Here is a 17,264-nt window from a genome sequence, read left to right as displayed (position 1 = left end):
GTGTGTGTGTGTGTGTGTGTGTGTGTGTGTGTGTTTGTATGTGTGTGTGTGAGAGTGTGCATGTCCTCTCAGCACAGCAGTAGACCTTCTGAAATGGTGTACTGTATGCCAGACTTGCCAACCTGAGCATACGGCCTCACAGCATGTGAACAAGTGAAAGAGGGAAAGAGGGAAGATTAAGAGAGAAATAGAAAGACATGTCACATCTCATTTAACAGTACAATGCTGAGTTTTTTTCTGAGGAAGACTTTTTCTTGGCTCAGTTCAGTGCTACTGGCACAATGAACCTGCAGCCACCTCATCCACACTCGGGAAAAAATGCACACACACACAACACACACACACACACACACACACACACACACACACACACACACACACACACACACACACACACACACACACACACACACACACACACCACAACACACCACAACACAACACAACACAACACAACACACATACATACACACAGGCTCAGTTCCAGTAGACTGTATGTATGCAGGTGAGTCATGGTGGAGGGAATCTTTGGGCCTCCAGGGGGGCGTGACCTGAGATGAAAGAGAGAAATCATTTATATTATGATTATTATACAGCGACACAGAAAGAGAGGGGGAGCAGGAGAGAAAGAGTGAGAGAGGTGAGAAAGAGAGAGAGACAGAGAGAAATAGAGACGGAGAGCGATGTGAGAACGAGAGAGATTGATGAGAGAGAGAGAGAGAGAGGAGGGAGAGAGAGAGAGGGGGAAGGAGGGAAGGAGGGAGAGAGAGAGAAAGAGGGAGAGAGAAAGAGTGAGAGAGAGATGTGTGAAAGAGAGAGAATGGTGAGAGAGAGAGAGAGAGAGAGAGAGAGAGAGAGAGAGAGAGAGAGAGAGAGAGAGAGGGAGGGAGAGAGAGAGAGGGGGAAGGGGGGAAGGAGGGAGAGAGCGGGAAAGAGAGAGAGAGAAAGAGAGACAGAGCGAGAGAGAGAGGGGGAAGGAGGGAAGGAGGGAGAGAGAGAGAAAGAGTGAGAGAGAGGGAGAGAGAGGAGGAAGGAGGGAAGGAGGGAGAGAGAGAGAAAGAGGGAGAGAGAAAGATTGAGAGAGATGTGAGAAAGAGAGAGAATGGTGAGAGAGGGAGAGAGAGAGAGAGAGAGAGAGAGAGAGAGAGAGAGAGAGGGGGAAGGAGGAAAGGAGGGGGAGAGAGGGAAAGAGGGAGGGAGGGAGAGAGAGAGAGAGGGGGGGAGAGAGGGGGAGAGAGAGAGAGGGGGAGAGAAAGCAGTAGAGGGATAGTCTCATTCTGGACATGTGTGCAGGAAAACAAACTCTTTCCTGAACTCTTTCCTGAAAATAAATGTCTAGTTCACATACAGTGCATTCAGAAAGTATTCATGCAATCATCTGTCTATATAAGGTCCCACAGTTGACACTGCATGTCAGAGCAAAAACCAAGCCATGAGGTCAAAAGAATTGTCCATAGATCTCCGAGATAAGATTGTGTCGAGGCACACGTCTGGGGAAGGGTACCAAAAAATGTCACCAGCAATTACACAGTGGCCTCCATCATTCTTAAATGGAAGAAGTTTGGAACCAAGAAGATTCTTCCTAGAGCTGGCTGCCCGGCCAAACTGAGCAATCAGGGGGTGACCAAGAACCCGATGGTCACTCTGAATGAGCTCCAGAGTTCCTCAGTGGAGATGGGAGAACCTTCCAGATGGACAACCATATCTGCATCACTCCACCAATCAGGCCTTATTGGTGTAGCCAGACAGAAGCCACTCCTCAGTAAAAGGCACATGACAGCTAGCTTGGAGTTTGCCAAAAGGCACCTAAAGACAATGAAAAAAGATTCTCTGGTCTGATGAAACCAAGATTAAACTATTTGGCCTGAATGCCAAGCGTCACATCTGATAGAAAACCTGGCACCATCCCTACGGTGAAGAAGGGTGGTGGCAGCATCATGTTGTGGGGAAGTTTTTCACAGCAAGGATTGGGAGACTAGTCAGAGAGAGAAAGATGAAAGGAGCAAAATACAGAGAGAACCTGCTCCAGAGTGCTCAGGACCTCAGGACTGGGGTGAAGGTTCACCTTCCAACAGGACAAATACCCTAAGCATACAGCCAAGACAACGAAGGAGTGACTTCAGGACAAGTCTCTGAATGTCCTTGAGTGGCCCAGTCAAAGCTCGGACTTGAACCCGATCGAACATCTCTGGAGAGACCTGAAAATAACTGTGCAGCGACGCTCCCCATTCAACCTGAAAGAGCTTGAGAGGATCTGCAGAGAAAAATGGGAGAAACTCCCCAAATACAGATGTGCCAAGCTTGTAGCGTCATACCCAAGAAGACTCGAGGCTGTAACCGCTGTCAAAGGAGCTTCAACAAAGTACTGAGTAAACGGTCTGAATACTTATGTAAATGTTATTTATTGTATTTTTTATACATTTGCAAAAAAAAATCTAAATATTGATGAGGAAAAACAGTAATTTAATTAATTTTAGAATAAAGCTTTAACTTTTAAAAAATCTGGAAAAAGTCAAGGGTTCTGAATACTTTCCAAAATGCACTGAATGCACTTATTCATGTGTGAATTGGAAATGTGTTTAACAAAGTGTTTTCAACTGTAAACACCCACCTACATTAATTATATTATCTTATCTAAAGTGGCTAAACTGTGGTGTCCAAACACCCGCCCTGGAGCTGATGTACCGGACCGACTAGGATCCCCCAGCCACATCATAATTCACACAGGCACAAACGACCTGTGGGCCCAGCATGAAATGGTGGCCATAGCACTCAAGGGAGTGATTGAGAAAGCTTCTTCCACTTTCCCTTACAAACAAATGGTCATCTTCACCCTGCTACCATGAAAAGACGTTCATCCTGCTACCATAAAAACATTCCCCCTTACTATGCCTCGATTTGGACAGCCTCCACGACCAGGTACACCTCTAAAAAGTGACTGTCCCCACCAATGCCAGGACCCTGAAAGACATTGCACTCAACCGCAGCCAAACATACAGTTAAGTCGGAAGTTTACATACACTTAGGTTGGAATCATTAAAACTCGTTTTTCATCCACTCCACAAAATTATATGGATATATTGAAGCAACATCTCAAGACATCAGTCAGGAAGTTAAAGCTTGGTCGCAAATGGGTCTTCCAAATGGACAATGACCCCAAGCATACTTCCGAAGTTGTTGCAAAATGGCTTAAGGACAACAAAGTCAAGGTATTGGAGTGGCCATCACAAGCCCTGACCTCAATCCTATAGAAAATTTGTGGACCATTTTAACACTCTTTTAACATTGTTTTTCTATGTATTTTTTCTCTCTGTTGAATTATCCCTCTATTACTCTCTCTTTTCGTCCCCTTGGTCTATCTCTCTCTTCCGCTGTGTTTCTTTCTCACCTTTCCGTTTTTGTTCCCTCTGTTGACCTCTTTTTTTCCCCTCTAGTCTATCTCTTCTCACCCTCTGTGTGTGTGTGTGTGTGTGTGTGTGTGTGTGTGTGTGTGTGTGTGTGTGTGTGTGTGTGTGTGTGTGTGTGTGTGTGTCAAACGTGTCAAACGATGTATATAATCAATCTTTAGGATGTTTTTATTATAAACCCTCAATAATATTCCAACCGGACAATTCCGTTGTCATTAGAAAGGAAAGAGAACAAGCGTCGCGCTCACGGCCACGCGCAAGACTAAACTAATGTCTTACAGCTTGACCACTTGTTGAAACAGCTCTTATTCGATCGCCTTTCACAATACATGCCTGAAACAACTTCTAAAGACTGTTGACGTCTATTGGAAGCAATAGGAAGTGCAATCTGACCCCACAGACACAGGATATTGGATAGGCAATCACTTAAAAAACTACAAACCTAAGATTTCCAACTTCCTGGTTGGATTTGTCTCAGGTTTTTGCCTGCCATATGAGTTCCGTTATGCTCATAGACAGTATTTTAACAGTTTTGGAAACTTTAGAGTGTTTTCTATACAAATCTACCAATTACATGCATATCCTAGTTTCTGGGCCTGAGTAACAGGCAATTTACTCTGGGCACACTTTTCATCCAAACTTCCCAATGCTGCCCCCTATCCCAATGAAGTTAAACTTCTTCAGGATTGGTGTCCCATCCACGGGACGGTTGAGCTAATGTAGGCTAATGTGATTAGTATGAGGTTGTAAGTAACACAACAATTTCCCAGGATATAGACATATCTGATATTGGCAGAAAGCTTAATTTTTTGTTAATCTAACTGCACTGTCCAATTTACAGTAGCTATTACAGTGAAATAATGCCATGCTATTGTTTGAGGAGAGTGCACAGTTTTTAACTTGAAAGTTATTAACCTGTTAGGGCTAGGGGGCAGTATTGACACGGCTGGATAAAAAACATACCCGATTTAATCTGGTTACCACTCCTACCCAGTAACTAGAATATGCATATACTTATTACATATGGATAGAAAACACCCTAAATTTTCTAAAACTGTTTGAATGGTGTCTGTGAGTATAACAGAACTCAAATGGCAGGTCAAAACCTGAGAGATTCCTTTACAGGAAGTGGCCTGTCTGACCATTTCTTGAACTTCTTTTCCATCTCTATCATTTACTAAGGATCTCTGCTCTAACGTGACACTTCCCACGTCGTCCATAGGTGCTCAGAGCCCGGGAAAAAACAGAATGTTGTCATTCCAGCCCCAGGCTGAAACACATTATCGCCTTTCTCAAGTGGCCGATCAAGGGACACTGGGCTTATGCGCGTGACCCCGACCGCCCCCGCCTTTGGGATTTTTTCCTCTGTTTGCCGAAAAGGAGATTCCCTGTCGGAATATTATCGCTTTTCTACGAGAAAAATGTCGTAAAAATTGACTTTAAACAGCGGTTGACATGCTTCGAAGTACGGTAATGGAATATTTAGAATTTTATTGTCACGAATTGCGCCATGCGCGCGACACTTCTTTACTATTTCGGATAGTGTCTGGAACGCACGAACAAAACGCTGCTATTCGGATATAACAATGGATTATTTTGGACCAAACCAACATTTGTTATTGAAGTAGCAGTCCTGGGTGTGCATTCTGACGAAGACAACAAAAGGTAATCAAACTTTTATAATAGTAAATATGATTATGGTGAGTGCTAAACTTGCCGGGTGTCTAAATAGCGAGCCCGTGATGCCTGGGCTATGTACTTAGAATATTGCAAAATCAGCTTTCACCAAAAAGCTATTTTAAAATCGGACATATCGAGTGCATAGAGGAGGTCTGTATCTATAATTCTTAAAATAATTGTTATGCTTTTTGTGAACGTTTATCGTGAGTAATTTAGTAAAATGTTAGCGAATTCCCCGGAAGTTTGCGGGGGGTATGCTAGTTCTGAACGTCACATGCTAATGTAAAAAGCTGGTTTTTGATATAAATATGAACTTGATTGAACAAAACATGCATGTATTGTATAACATAATGTCCTAGGGTTGTCATCTGATGAAGATCATCAAAGGTGAGTGCTGCATTTAGCTGTCTTCTGGGTTTTGGTGACATTATATGCTGGCTTGAAAAATGGGTGTCTGATTATTTCTGGCTTGGTACTCTGCTGACATAATCTAATGTTTTGCTTTCGTTGTAAAGCCTTTTTGAAATCGGACAGTGTGGTTAGATTAACGAGAGTCTTGTCTTTAAATAGCTGTAAAATAGTCATATGTTTGAGAAATTGAAGTAATAGGATTTTTAAGGTTTTGAAAATCGCGCCACAGGCTGCCAGTGGCTGTTACGCAAGCGTCCCACCTAGCCCATAGCGGTTAATTAACAAATTAAGCACATTTAGACAGTCTTGATGCAAAATGTTGAACATAAATGCATTGGTTCATTGGATCAGTCTAAAACATTGCACATACACTGCTGCCATCTAGTGGCCAAAATCTAAATTGCACATGGGCTGGAATAATACATTATGGCCTTTCTCTTGCATTTCAAAGATGATGGTACAAAAAAATACAAAAAAAGGGTTGGTTTATTCTTTGTATTATCTTTTACCAGATCTAATGTGTTGTATTCTCCTACATTTCTTTCAAATTTCGGGAAATTGTAAAGTGTTTCCTTTCAAATGGTCTCAAGAATATGCATATCCTTGCTTCAGGGCCTGAGGTACAGGCAGTTAGATTTGGGGATGTAATTTCAGGCGAAAATGTAATAAATAGGGCGGATCTTTATAAGGTATGTGCAAACTGCCCACAAAATGAGGTGGAAACAGAGCTGCACTTCTTTAACTCCTGTCAGATGTATGACCACATTAGAAATACATATTTCCCACAGATCACACAGACCCAGAAATAATTTTAAAACAAATCAAACATTGATAAACTCTCAAATCTGTTCGGCGGAATACCGCAGTCCGCAATCAAAGCAGCAAGATTGTTGGCCCATTGCATTGAGAAATGTCTTTACATTTACTGTTAATTTCTAACAGTTTTTTATTCATGTTGTTTTGTGTCTTCTCACATTTGTTTACCATTTATTTCACCTACTTTGGCAATGTAAACATGTTTTCCATGCCAATAACGCCCCATTGAGTTGAACTGAGAGAGAGCAAGAGAGAGAGAGAAGTATGTTGTTATGTGCTGATGCAGTACTCTCCTGCTCTGCAGAGTTTGTCACCTCAGAGTCCCACCTCACTTTGGTGATATTGCCACGGTGAGGAACTCTATATGAGCCTGCTGCAGGGGTCATCATGAATATGCATGAGTAAAAATGTCGTGAATAACCGTCTAGAGGGAGAGAGATGAAAGGAGAGAGGGATGGAGTGAGAGAGCAAGGGGTAGAGGTGTGTGTCTCTGCGTATAGTACGTGTGTGTGTGGGTGTATAGGGGTGTGTGTGTCGGCATGTGTGTAACTCAATAACTGGTGCATGGCCATGTGTACCCCAGGCATGGACCAAGACCTTTTTCAAAAGGTCATAGTGTATCAAAAGGATATTTCTATGACATCATATATATGTGTGTGTGTGTGTGTGTGTGTGTGTGTGTGTGTGTGTGTGTGTGTGTGTGTGTGTGTGTGTGTGTGTGTGTGTGTGTGTGTGTGTGTGTGTGTGTGTGTGTGTGTGTGTGTGTGTGTGTGTGTGTGTGTGTGGATGTGTGTGCATTGTAGGCCTATGTTTGTGTGTATGCGTGAGTATGCACGTGCGTGTGTGAGTGTGCATGTGTGTCTGTGCATGTGAGTTGAGTGTGAGTGTCTGTGTGTATGTGTGCGTCTCTGTGTGTGAGTTGAGTGAGTGTGTGTATCTGTGTGTGTTTGACCCTGGGGTAAACTACAATGTCCATGAGTGGTTTGTTGATTTGTACATTTTCTGCTCCGTTTTGTTTTCTGTGATTCAAAGAACTATAAGAGGGATGGTCGTCTTCCGCTGTGTGTGTGTTTGATTCCTCCACTGTGTACGTGTGTGTATTTGATTCCTCCACTGTGTACGTGTGTGTATTTGATTCCTCCACTGTGTACGTGTGTGTATTTGATTCCTCCACTGTGTACGTGTGTGTATTTGATTCCTCCACTGTGTACGTGTGTGTATTTGATTCCTCCGCTGTGTACGTGTGTGTATTTTATTAGGGCTGTTCTGAAGGCTTTTTCATGACAGGGATTGAGAGAGCAAACAAGCCAGTAAAGTGTTCTTTTGATTCTCAGCCTTGAATGGTCCCCCCAGAGGCCTCCTGACTCAGCTCCCCCGGTGGCCTTCTTCCCCAGCTCCCCTAGTGGCTTCATCTCCCAGCTCCCCCAGTGGCCTTCTTCCCCAGCTCCCCCAGTGGCTTCATCTCCCAGCTCCCCCAGTGGCCTTCTTCCCCAGCTCCCCCAGTGGCTTCATCTCCCAGCTCCCCCAGTGGCCTTCTTCCCCAGCTCCCCCAGTGGTTTCATCTCCCAGCTCCCCCAGTGGCCTTCTTCCCCTGCTCCCCCAGTGGCTTCATCTACCAGCTCCTCCAGTGGCTTCATCTCCCAGCTCCTCCAGTGGCTTCATGCCCCAGCTCCTCCAGTGGCTTCATCTCCCAGCTCCTCCAGTGGCTTCATCTCCCAGCTCCCCCAGTGGTTTCATCTCCCAGCTCCCCCAGTGGCCTTCTTCCCCTGCTCCCCCAGTGGCTTCATCTACCAGCTCCTCCAGTGGCTTCATCTCCCAGCTCCTCCAGTGGCTTCATGCCCCAGCTCCTCCAGTGGCTTCATCTCCCAGCTCCTCCAGTGGCTTCATCTCCCAGCTCCCCCAGTGGCTTCATCTCCCAACTCCTCCAGTGGCGTCATGCCCCAGCTCCCCCAGTGGCTTCATGCCCCAGCTCCTCCAGTGGCTTCATCTCCCAGCTCCTCCAGTGGCTTCATCTCCCAGCTCCCCCAGTGGCTTCATCTCCCAACTCCTCCAGTGGCGTCATGCCCAGCTCCCCCAATGTCTTCATTCCCCAAAACTAAAAAAGGTTTTTAGAATTTTCTGTGAAATTATAAAAACATTTATTTCAATAATATTCACAAATGAAAAATCATATTTACTTAATTATACATTCAGAACCTTTACTCAGTACTTTGTTGAAGCACCTTTGGCTGTGATTACAGCCTCGAGTCTTCTTGGGTAAGCTTGGCACAACTGTATTTGTGGAGTATTTGTGGAGTTTCTCCCATTCTTCTCTGCAGATCCTCTCAGGCTCTGTCAGATTGAATGGGAGCGTCGTTGCATAGCTATTTTCAGGTCTCCCCAGAGATGTTCGATCAGATTCAAGTCTGGGCTCTGACTGGGCTGCTCAAGGACATTCAGAGACTTGTCCCGAAGCCACAACTGTGTTGTTTTGGCTGTGTGCTTTGAGTTGTTGTCCTGTTGGAAGGTAAACCTTTGCCCCAGTCTTCAGGTTCTGAGCACTCTGGAGAAAGTTATCATCAAGGATCTCTCTGTACTTTGATCCGTTCATCTTTCCTTTGATCCTGACTAATCTCCCAGTCCCTTCCAGTGAAAAACATCCCCACAGCCTGATGCTGCCGCCTTCATGCTCCACCGTAGGGATGGTGCCAGGTTTCCCCCAGACGTGACACTTGGCATTCAGGCCGAAGCTTTCAATCTTGGTTTCATCTGACCAGAGAATCTTGCTTCTCATGGTCTGAGAGTCCTTTGGGTGTTTTTTGGCAAACTCCAAGCTGGCTGTTATGTGCCTTTTACTGAGGAGTGGCGTCCGTCTGGCCACTCTACAATAAAGGCCTGATTTGTGGAGTGCTGCAGAGATGGTTGTCATTCTGGAAGGTTCTGCCATCTCCACTGAGGATCTCTGGAGCTCTGTCAGAGTGATCATCGGGTTCCTGGTCACCTAGCTGATAAAAGGCCCTTCTCCCCCGATTGCTTAGTTTGGCCGGGGGCGGCCAGTTCTAATAAGAGTCTTGGTGGTTCCAAACTTCTTCCATTTAAAAAATTGATGGAGGCCACTGTGTTCTTGGGGACCTTTAATGCTGCAGACATTTTTTTCCATGCTCTGACATGAACCGACAACTGTGGGACCTTATATAGTCATGTGTTTGCCTTTCCAAATCGTGTCCAATCAATTGAATTTACCACAGGTGGACTCCAATCAAGTTGTAGCAACATCTTAAAAATCTCTTTGGGCTAGGGGGCAGTGTTCGGAAGTTCGGATAAATTACGTGCCCAAAGTAAACTGCCTGTTACTCAGGCCCAGATGCTAGGATATGCATATAATTGAAAACATAGAAAACACTCTGAAGTTTCCAAAACTGTTAAAATAATGTCTGTGACAATAACAGTACTGATATTGAAGGCGAAAACTCAAGGAAAATCCATCCAGAATATTTTTGAGGTCATTGTCCTACTCAACGCTTGTCTATGGGATATACAAATAAATAGCTCCCAGATTGGAGTTCCTGTGGCTTCCACTAGATGTCAACAGTCATTAGAAAGGGTTTCAGGCTTGTTTTTTGAAAAATGACTTAGTAATTGTAGTTTTTCAAGGTGGCTCTCATTTTGACTGTAGTCTTGTGGCGCGCATGGATGAGGGCACACACCTCGTTATTTATCTCCGGTATTGAACATACTACATTCCGTCTTTAGTTCTATCATTTATTTACATATAAGGATACCTGAGGATTGATTAGAACCATTGTTTGACTTGTTTGGACGAAGTTTATTGGTACATTTTGGGATTCCTTTGAATGCATGTTAAACTAGCGGAACGTCTGGATTATTGAATCAAACACGCCAACTAAACTGACTTTTTGGGGATATAGAGAAGGACTTCATTGAACGAAACAACCATTTGTTGTGTAGCTGGGACCCTTGGGATTGCAAACAGAGGAAGATCTTCAAAGGTAAGTGATTTATTTTATCTCTATTTCTGACTTTTGTGACGTCTCTGCTGGTTTGAAAAATGTTTTAATTGCTTTTGTGAGTGGGGCGCTGTCCTCAGATAATCACATGGTATGCTTTTGCCATGAAGCCTTTTTGAAATCTGAAAAGGTGGCTGGATTAACAAGAAGGTAAGCTTTTAAATCATGTAGGACACTTGTTTGTTCATGAATGTTTAATATTACAATTTTGTAATTTGAATTTGGCGCACTCCAGCTTCACCGGATGTTGCCGTTAACTTCCCTGGGCTAGGTGGGACGCTTGCGTCCCACCCTAGCCAACAGCCAGTGGAATCACGTGGCGTGAAATATAAATACCTCAAAAATGCTATATACAATTTCTCAAACATATGACTATTTTAAACTATTTTAAAGACAAGACTCTCATTAATCTAACCACATTGTCCGATTTCAAAAAGGCTTTACAGCGAAAGCAAAACATTAGATTATGTCAGGAGAGTACCCTGCCAAAAAGAATCACACAGCCATTTTCAAAGCAAGCATATATGTCACAAAAACCAAAACCACAGCTAAATGCAGCACTAACCTTTGATGATCTTCATCAGATGACACTCCTAGGACATTATGTTATACAATACATGCATGTTTTGTTCAATCAAGTTCATATTTATATCAAAAACCAGCTTTTAACATTAGCATGTGATGTTCAGAACTAGCATACCCACCGCAAACTTCCGGTGAATTTACTAAATTACTCACGATAAACGTTCACAAAATACATAACAATTATTTTAAGAATTATAGATACAGAACTCCTTTATGGAATCGCTGTGTCAGATTTTAAAATAGATTTTCGGCGAAAGCACATTTTGCAATATTCTGAGTAGATAGCTCGGCCATCACAGGCTAGCTAATTTGACACCCACCAAGTTTGGTGCTCACTAAACTCAGAATTACTATTAGAAAAATTTGATTACCTTTGCTGTTCGTCGTCAGAATGCACTCCCAGGACTTCTACTTCAACAACAAATGTTGTTTTTGTTCCAAAAAATCCATAGTTATATTCAAATAGCTCAGTTTTGTTTGTGCGTTCAGGTCACTATCGGAAGGGTGACGCGCGAGCGCATTTTTTGACCAAAAAATTCAAAATATTCCATTACCGTACTTCGAAGCATGTCAAACGCTGTTTAAAATAAATGTTTATGCTATTTTTCTCGTAAAATAGCGATAATATTCCAACCGGGCGACGTTGTATTCATTCAAAGGCTGAAAGAAAAAAATGGAGAATTGTCATGAACGCGCATCTCCAATGTCACTGTCCCCAGCCTGACCACTCACAAATTATCCTGCTGTTCTTTGCCCAGAGACAGGAGACTCGTCATTCCACTTTCTGGCGCCTTCTGAGAGCCAATGGAAGCCTTAGAAAATGTCACGTTACAGCAGAGATGCTGTATTTTCGAAAGAGATTTAACAGAAGGATAACAAATTGTCAGACAGGGCGTTTCCTGTATGGAATCTTCTCTGGTTTTGGCCTGCCATATGAGTTCTGTTATACTCACAGACACCATTCAAACAGTTTTAGAAACGTTAGAGTGTTTTATATCCAAGTCTACTAAGTATGTGCATATTCTCGTTTCTGGGCAAGAGTAGTAACCAGTTTAAATCGGGTACGTTTTTTTATCCAGCCGTGCAAATACTGCCCCCTAGCCCCAACAGGTTAGTTGATAAATTCACATTGAAAACGTAATGTTGACAAAATTGTTTTGATTTTAAATGAAGGAAGTAACTGAAGACACAGAATTGGAGAAAGACGTGAGAATGACAAATTTACTGTAATTGTTTGAAATCAGTGCACAAGGCACACAAGCAGGAAAATTAAATAGTTTATACAATGGAGCATTCAAAGACTGACATTAATTGAACAAATGTAATTAGAGAATTCAGCTAAGGGCTTTTGTGCTCAAAGTGAATTAAGAGGAAGGGGAGAATACTGTTGAGTAATAAATACATCAATGACAAATGATGCTGTATATACAGTTAAATAAACACCACAGAGGGACAAACAATTGAACAAAAATAATTACAAAAATATATAATTAACTGAAAATGGAGAGCGACTGATCGCTGGCTCCATCAGACTGCCCAGCCCGTAAGGAGCAGCGGACGGGACTGACTGAGTGTCACCCGGGCACAGGTGTGGAGATCATGAACAGAGGCCCAGCAGGGCACAGGTGTTGGGCATGGGTGTCGAGGGAACGGACAGAGGCCCAGCCGGGTACAGGTGTGGAGATCATGAACAGAGGCCCAGCAGGGCACAGGTGTCGGCCACGGGTGTCGAGGGCACGGCCAGAGGCTTAGCAGGGCACAGGTGTGGAGATCATGGACAGAGACCCAGCTGGGCACAGGTGTGGAGATCATGAACAGAGGCCCTGCCGGGCACAGGTGTCAAGGCCACGGACAGAGATCCAGCTGGTGGTGGAGTAGTCCGTACAGGAGCAGATGCCTGATGCGGTTAGAGGTATGGACTGGATGCTGGATGGTGGGACTCCTACAAAGTAATCTGATTGGCAGCATGTTTTTTGCATCACTTTTCATCAATGCCACCAAATACCCAGCATACCACAGATCATTTTCAACAACCTACTTGAAGGTCTGCTACCTCTAAAGGCTGAACTGCCTTGTTGCTTGGTTAACAACTCGGGGCAGTACAGCGCTCCTGGCCAAATCTATCCAGAGATAAATATCCCTTGAGTACTGTCTTTTATAACTGCCTCCTGAAATGGCAAGCATCTTTACGGTCAAAAATCAAAACCAATTAAATCAAATCCAATTTTAATCATCATATATACAGAATACAGTGGGGTGTAAACAGTGCAATGAAATCCTTACTTGCAAGCTACCTCTCAACATAGCCCTTGTCATACAGCGTGTCTTGGGGGTATGATATTTGAGCATCTGTAACTTTCTCAATCATCATTATTCACAATTCATCAGGAGTATCTGTAATCCTGGTAGCATCCACATCCGCAAGGCAATCAAACAAGCTAAGCGTCAGTATAGAGACAAAGTAGAGTCGCAATTCAACGGCTCATGTGGCAGGGTCTACAGTCAATCACGGACTACAAAAAGATGTCTTGCTCCCAGACAAACTAAACAACTTCTTTGCTCGCTTTGAGGACAATACAGTGCCACCGACACGGCCCGCTACAAAAATCTGTGGACTCTCCTTCACTGCAGCCAACGTGAGTAAAACATTTAAATGTGTTAACCCTCGCAAGGCTGCCGACCCAGACGGCATCCCAAGCTGCATCCTCAGAGCATGCGCAGACCAGCTGGCTGGTGTGTTTACGAACATATTCAATCAATCCTTATCCCAGTCTGCTGTTCCCACATGCTTCAAGAGGGCCACCATTGTTCCTGTTCCCAAGAAAGCTACGGTAACTGAGCTAAATGACTATCGCCCCGTAGCACTCACTTCCTTCATCATGAAGTGCTTTGAGAGACTAGTCAAGGACCAAATCACCTCCACCCTACCTGACACCCTAGACCCACTCCAATCTGCTTACCACCCCAATAGGTCTACAGACGATGCAATCGCAATCACACTGCACACTGCCCTAACCCATCTGGACAAGAGGAATAAATATGTATGGATGCTGTTCATCAACTACAGCTCAGCATTTAACACCATAGTACCCTCCAAACTCGTCATTAAGCTCGAGACCCTGGGTCTCGACCCCGCCCTGTGCAACTGGGTCCTGGACTTCCTGACAGGCCGCCCCCAGGTGGTGAGGGTAGGAAACAACATCTCCACCCCGCTGATCCTCAACACTGGGGTCCCACAAGGGTGCGTTCTCAGCCCTCTGCTGTACTCCCTGTTCACCCATGACTGCGTGGCCATGCACGCCTCCAACTCAATCATCAAGTTTGCAGACGACACTACAGTGGTAGGCTTGATTGCCAACAACGATGAGACGGCATACAGGGAGGAGGTGAGGACACTCGGAGTGTGGTGTCAGGAAAATAACCTCACACTCAATGTCAATAAAACAAAGGAGATGATCATGGACTTGAGGGAGCAGCACCCTATCCAAATAGACCGGACAGTAGTGGAGAAGGTGGAAAGTTTTAAGTTCCTCGGCGTACACATCACGGACAAACTGAAATGGTCCACCCACACAGACAGCGTGGTGAAGAATGCGCAGCAGCGCCTCTTCAACCTCAGGAGGCTGAAGAAATTCGGCTTGTCTCCAAAAACACTCACAAACTTTTACAGATGCACAATCGAGAGCATCCTGTCGGGCTGTATTACCGCCTGGTACGGCAACTGCTCCGTCCACAACCGTAAGGCTCTCCAGAGGGTAGTGAGGTCTGCACAACGCATCACCGGGGGCAAACTACCTGCCCTCCAGGACACCTACACCACCCGATGTCACAGGAAGGCCAAAAATATCATCAAGGACAACAACCACCTGAGTCACTGACTGTTCACCCCGCTATCATCCAGAAGGCGAGGTCAGTACAGGTGCCTCATAGCGGGGACTGAGAGAGTGAAAAACAGCTTCTATCTCAAGGCCATCAGGCTGTTAAACAGCCATCACTAACATTGAGTGGCTGCTGCCAACATACTGACTCATTTCTAGCCACTTTAATAATGAACAATTGGATGTAATAAATGTATCACTCGCCACTTTATACAATGCCACTTCATATAATGTTTACATACCCTACATACCCATCTCATATGTATATACTGTACTCTATACCATCTATTGCATCTTGCCTATGACGTTCAGCCATCGCTCATACATATATTTTTATGTACATATTCTTATTCATTCCTTTACACTTGTGTGTATAAGGTAGTTGTTGTGAAATTATTAGATGACTTGTTAGATATTACTGCATGGTCGGAACTAGAAGCACAAGCATTTCTTTACACTCACATTAACATCTGCTAACCATGTGTATGTGACAAATAAAATTTGATTTGATTTTGATTAATGTAGAAGTGTGTCACGTTCTGGCCAGTATAAGGGTTAATTGTCATTGTAGTTTGGTCAGGACGTAGCAGAGGGTATTCATTTTATGTGGTTCGGGGTGGTGTGTTTGTTGAAGGGGCATTTGATTTAAGTATTCCGGGGTTTTTGGGCACTGTTTGATTTTCATGTATTCTATGTTTAGTCTAGCGTGTCTGTTTCTATGTTTGGTTAATTGGGGTTGGGACTCTCAGTTGAAGGCAGGTGTTGTCTATTTGCCTTTGATTGAGAGTCCCATATATTAGGGTGTGTTTGTCATTTGTGGGAGATTGTTCCGTGTATAGCGTCAAGCCTTACAGGACTGTTTATTGTCGGTGTGTTTCTTTTTGTATACGTGTTTATTTTGGGTTTGCCTTCTTTCCTTATAATAAAGAAGATGAGTATACACATACCTGCTCCGTTTTGGTCCTCCATTACCAACGACAGCCGTGACAAAGTGTCTAGAAACATATTCTGTTCTTTTTTTCCAGTAAGTGACTCCAAAATGACAATACATGATTTATCAGTCATTTATATTTGGCACAAAATAATCTGAAACACAACCAAAACAAGGAGCAAGTGTTTGTAGTCACAAACTTGTTGCAATTATTACGTGCTAGGAATATGGGACCAAGTACTAAACATTTGACTACTTTAATACACATAAGTGAATTTATTCCAATACTTTTGGTTCCTCTTAAATTACTATGTAACTATGGGACTATGTACAAAAAGTGCTGTAATATGGATGAAAATACCCTTAAATTAAAGCTGACAGTCTGCACTTTGTATCATTGCAAATCCAAAGTGCTGGAGTACAGAGCCAAAACAACAAAACATTTCACTATCCCAATACTTTAGATGGAGTATTTGGCTGTTTTGACTGCCAGAGCCAATTCACACTTTAAAAATAACATTCATGGTACATGGACTAAGGAGTAAAGTTAGCCCGAACAGGAACGTAGGACAAGGGACTGACTAGCACAGGTGTGGAGGAGAGAAGCCCAGGTGGTGGAGTAGCCCGTAGAGGAGTGGAGGACAGGGGACTGATTGATGCAGCTGTGGTCTGGATGCTGCTAGAGGGGTTGGGAGTAGGACGAAAGGTGCCAACAAGAGGCAGGGCTGTCTCCAGCACTAGAACTGTCAGGTCTTGAAATTCCACAAGCTCCACAAAGCCCTCATCATCCTCCCCTTGGACATCAGGATCACCTGTCTCCAGTTCCTCAATGGCAGCCTTGTAATCCTGCAACACCAAACCAGTCTGATCGAAGAGGTACTCCAAACCTATCAGCTCCCCTAAAGAAAAAAAAAGATTTTTTTTTTTATATATACATGAGAATACACCGGACTGAGAATGGAATAAGTCAATAATAATATTTCACAAAGAGAAATGTGTTGCTTTTTGTATTAAATATGAAGGCTGAATTAAATTATTAATTAAATTATTTTGCCATTACCAGTCTATTTGCGTGGAACAGTGTAAGGAACCATATGTTCCAACTGATGACCTTCCTACTGCACAGAATGTGGACAATACAGCTTTACATGCCAGGGCTTCCTGGGCATCCAGAGCAGCAGAGGATTTGCAAAGTACCTCTCCATCTCTACTGAGCTGCAGATGCTGGTGGAGGGCGGTCCCACCACATTTTGTCAACCCTGGCAAAGTCCATCTCTGGAATCCCATTCCCCGACCACTATGGTCCACATCAGGCCAAATGTATTGCCATCCCTTGGGAAGGTATACGTCTCTCCCTGAAATCAAAAGACAACACCATCCCCACACGAGAAATGTATTGATGATAAATTCCCCAAAGAACAGGTTATCATATCACATGAGACATACCGTGAAGGCCTAGTATATAATTTAAAATGCAAGTCATCACTATAAATACTTCAAATACAGGCTGGAAGGGCTGAAAAGTAGAACTACTAATTTAATTAGATCA

At 43.7% G+C, this 17,264-nt stretch overlaps 1 pseudogene; it reads right to left on the bottom strand.

The window, feature by feature from the left end:
- Positions 1 to 12,480: 12,480 nt before the first annotated feature.
- The window catches only part of LOC123729192 (cholinesterase-like), an 81,014-nt pseudogene continuing 76,230 nt past the window's right edge, over positions 12,481 to 17,264 (bottom strand).

The sequence above is a fragment of the Salmo salar genome, chromosome ssa20, assembly GCF_905237065.1.
Source record: "Salmo salar chromosome ssa20, Ssal_v3.1, whole genome shotgun sequence".
Lineage (NCBI taxonomy): Eukaryota > Metazoa > Chordata > Actinopteri > Salmoniformes > Salmonidae > Salmo > Salmo salar.
This window is presented reverse-complemented; position numbering and strand designations above follow the sequence as displayed.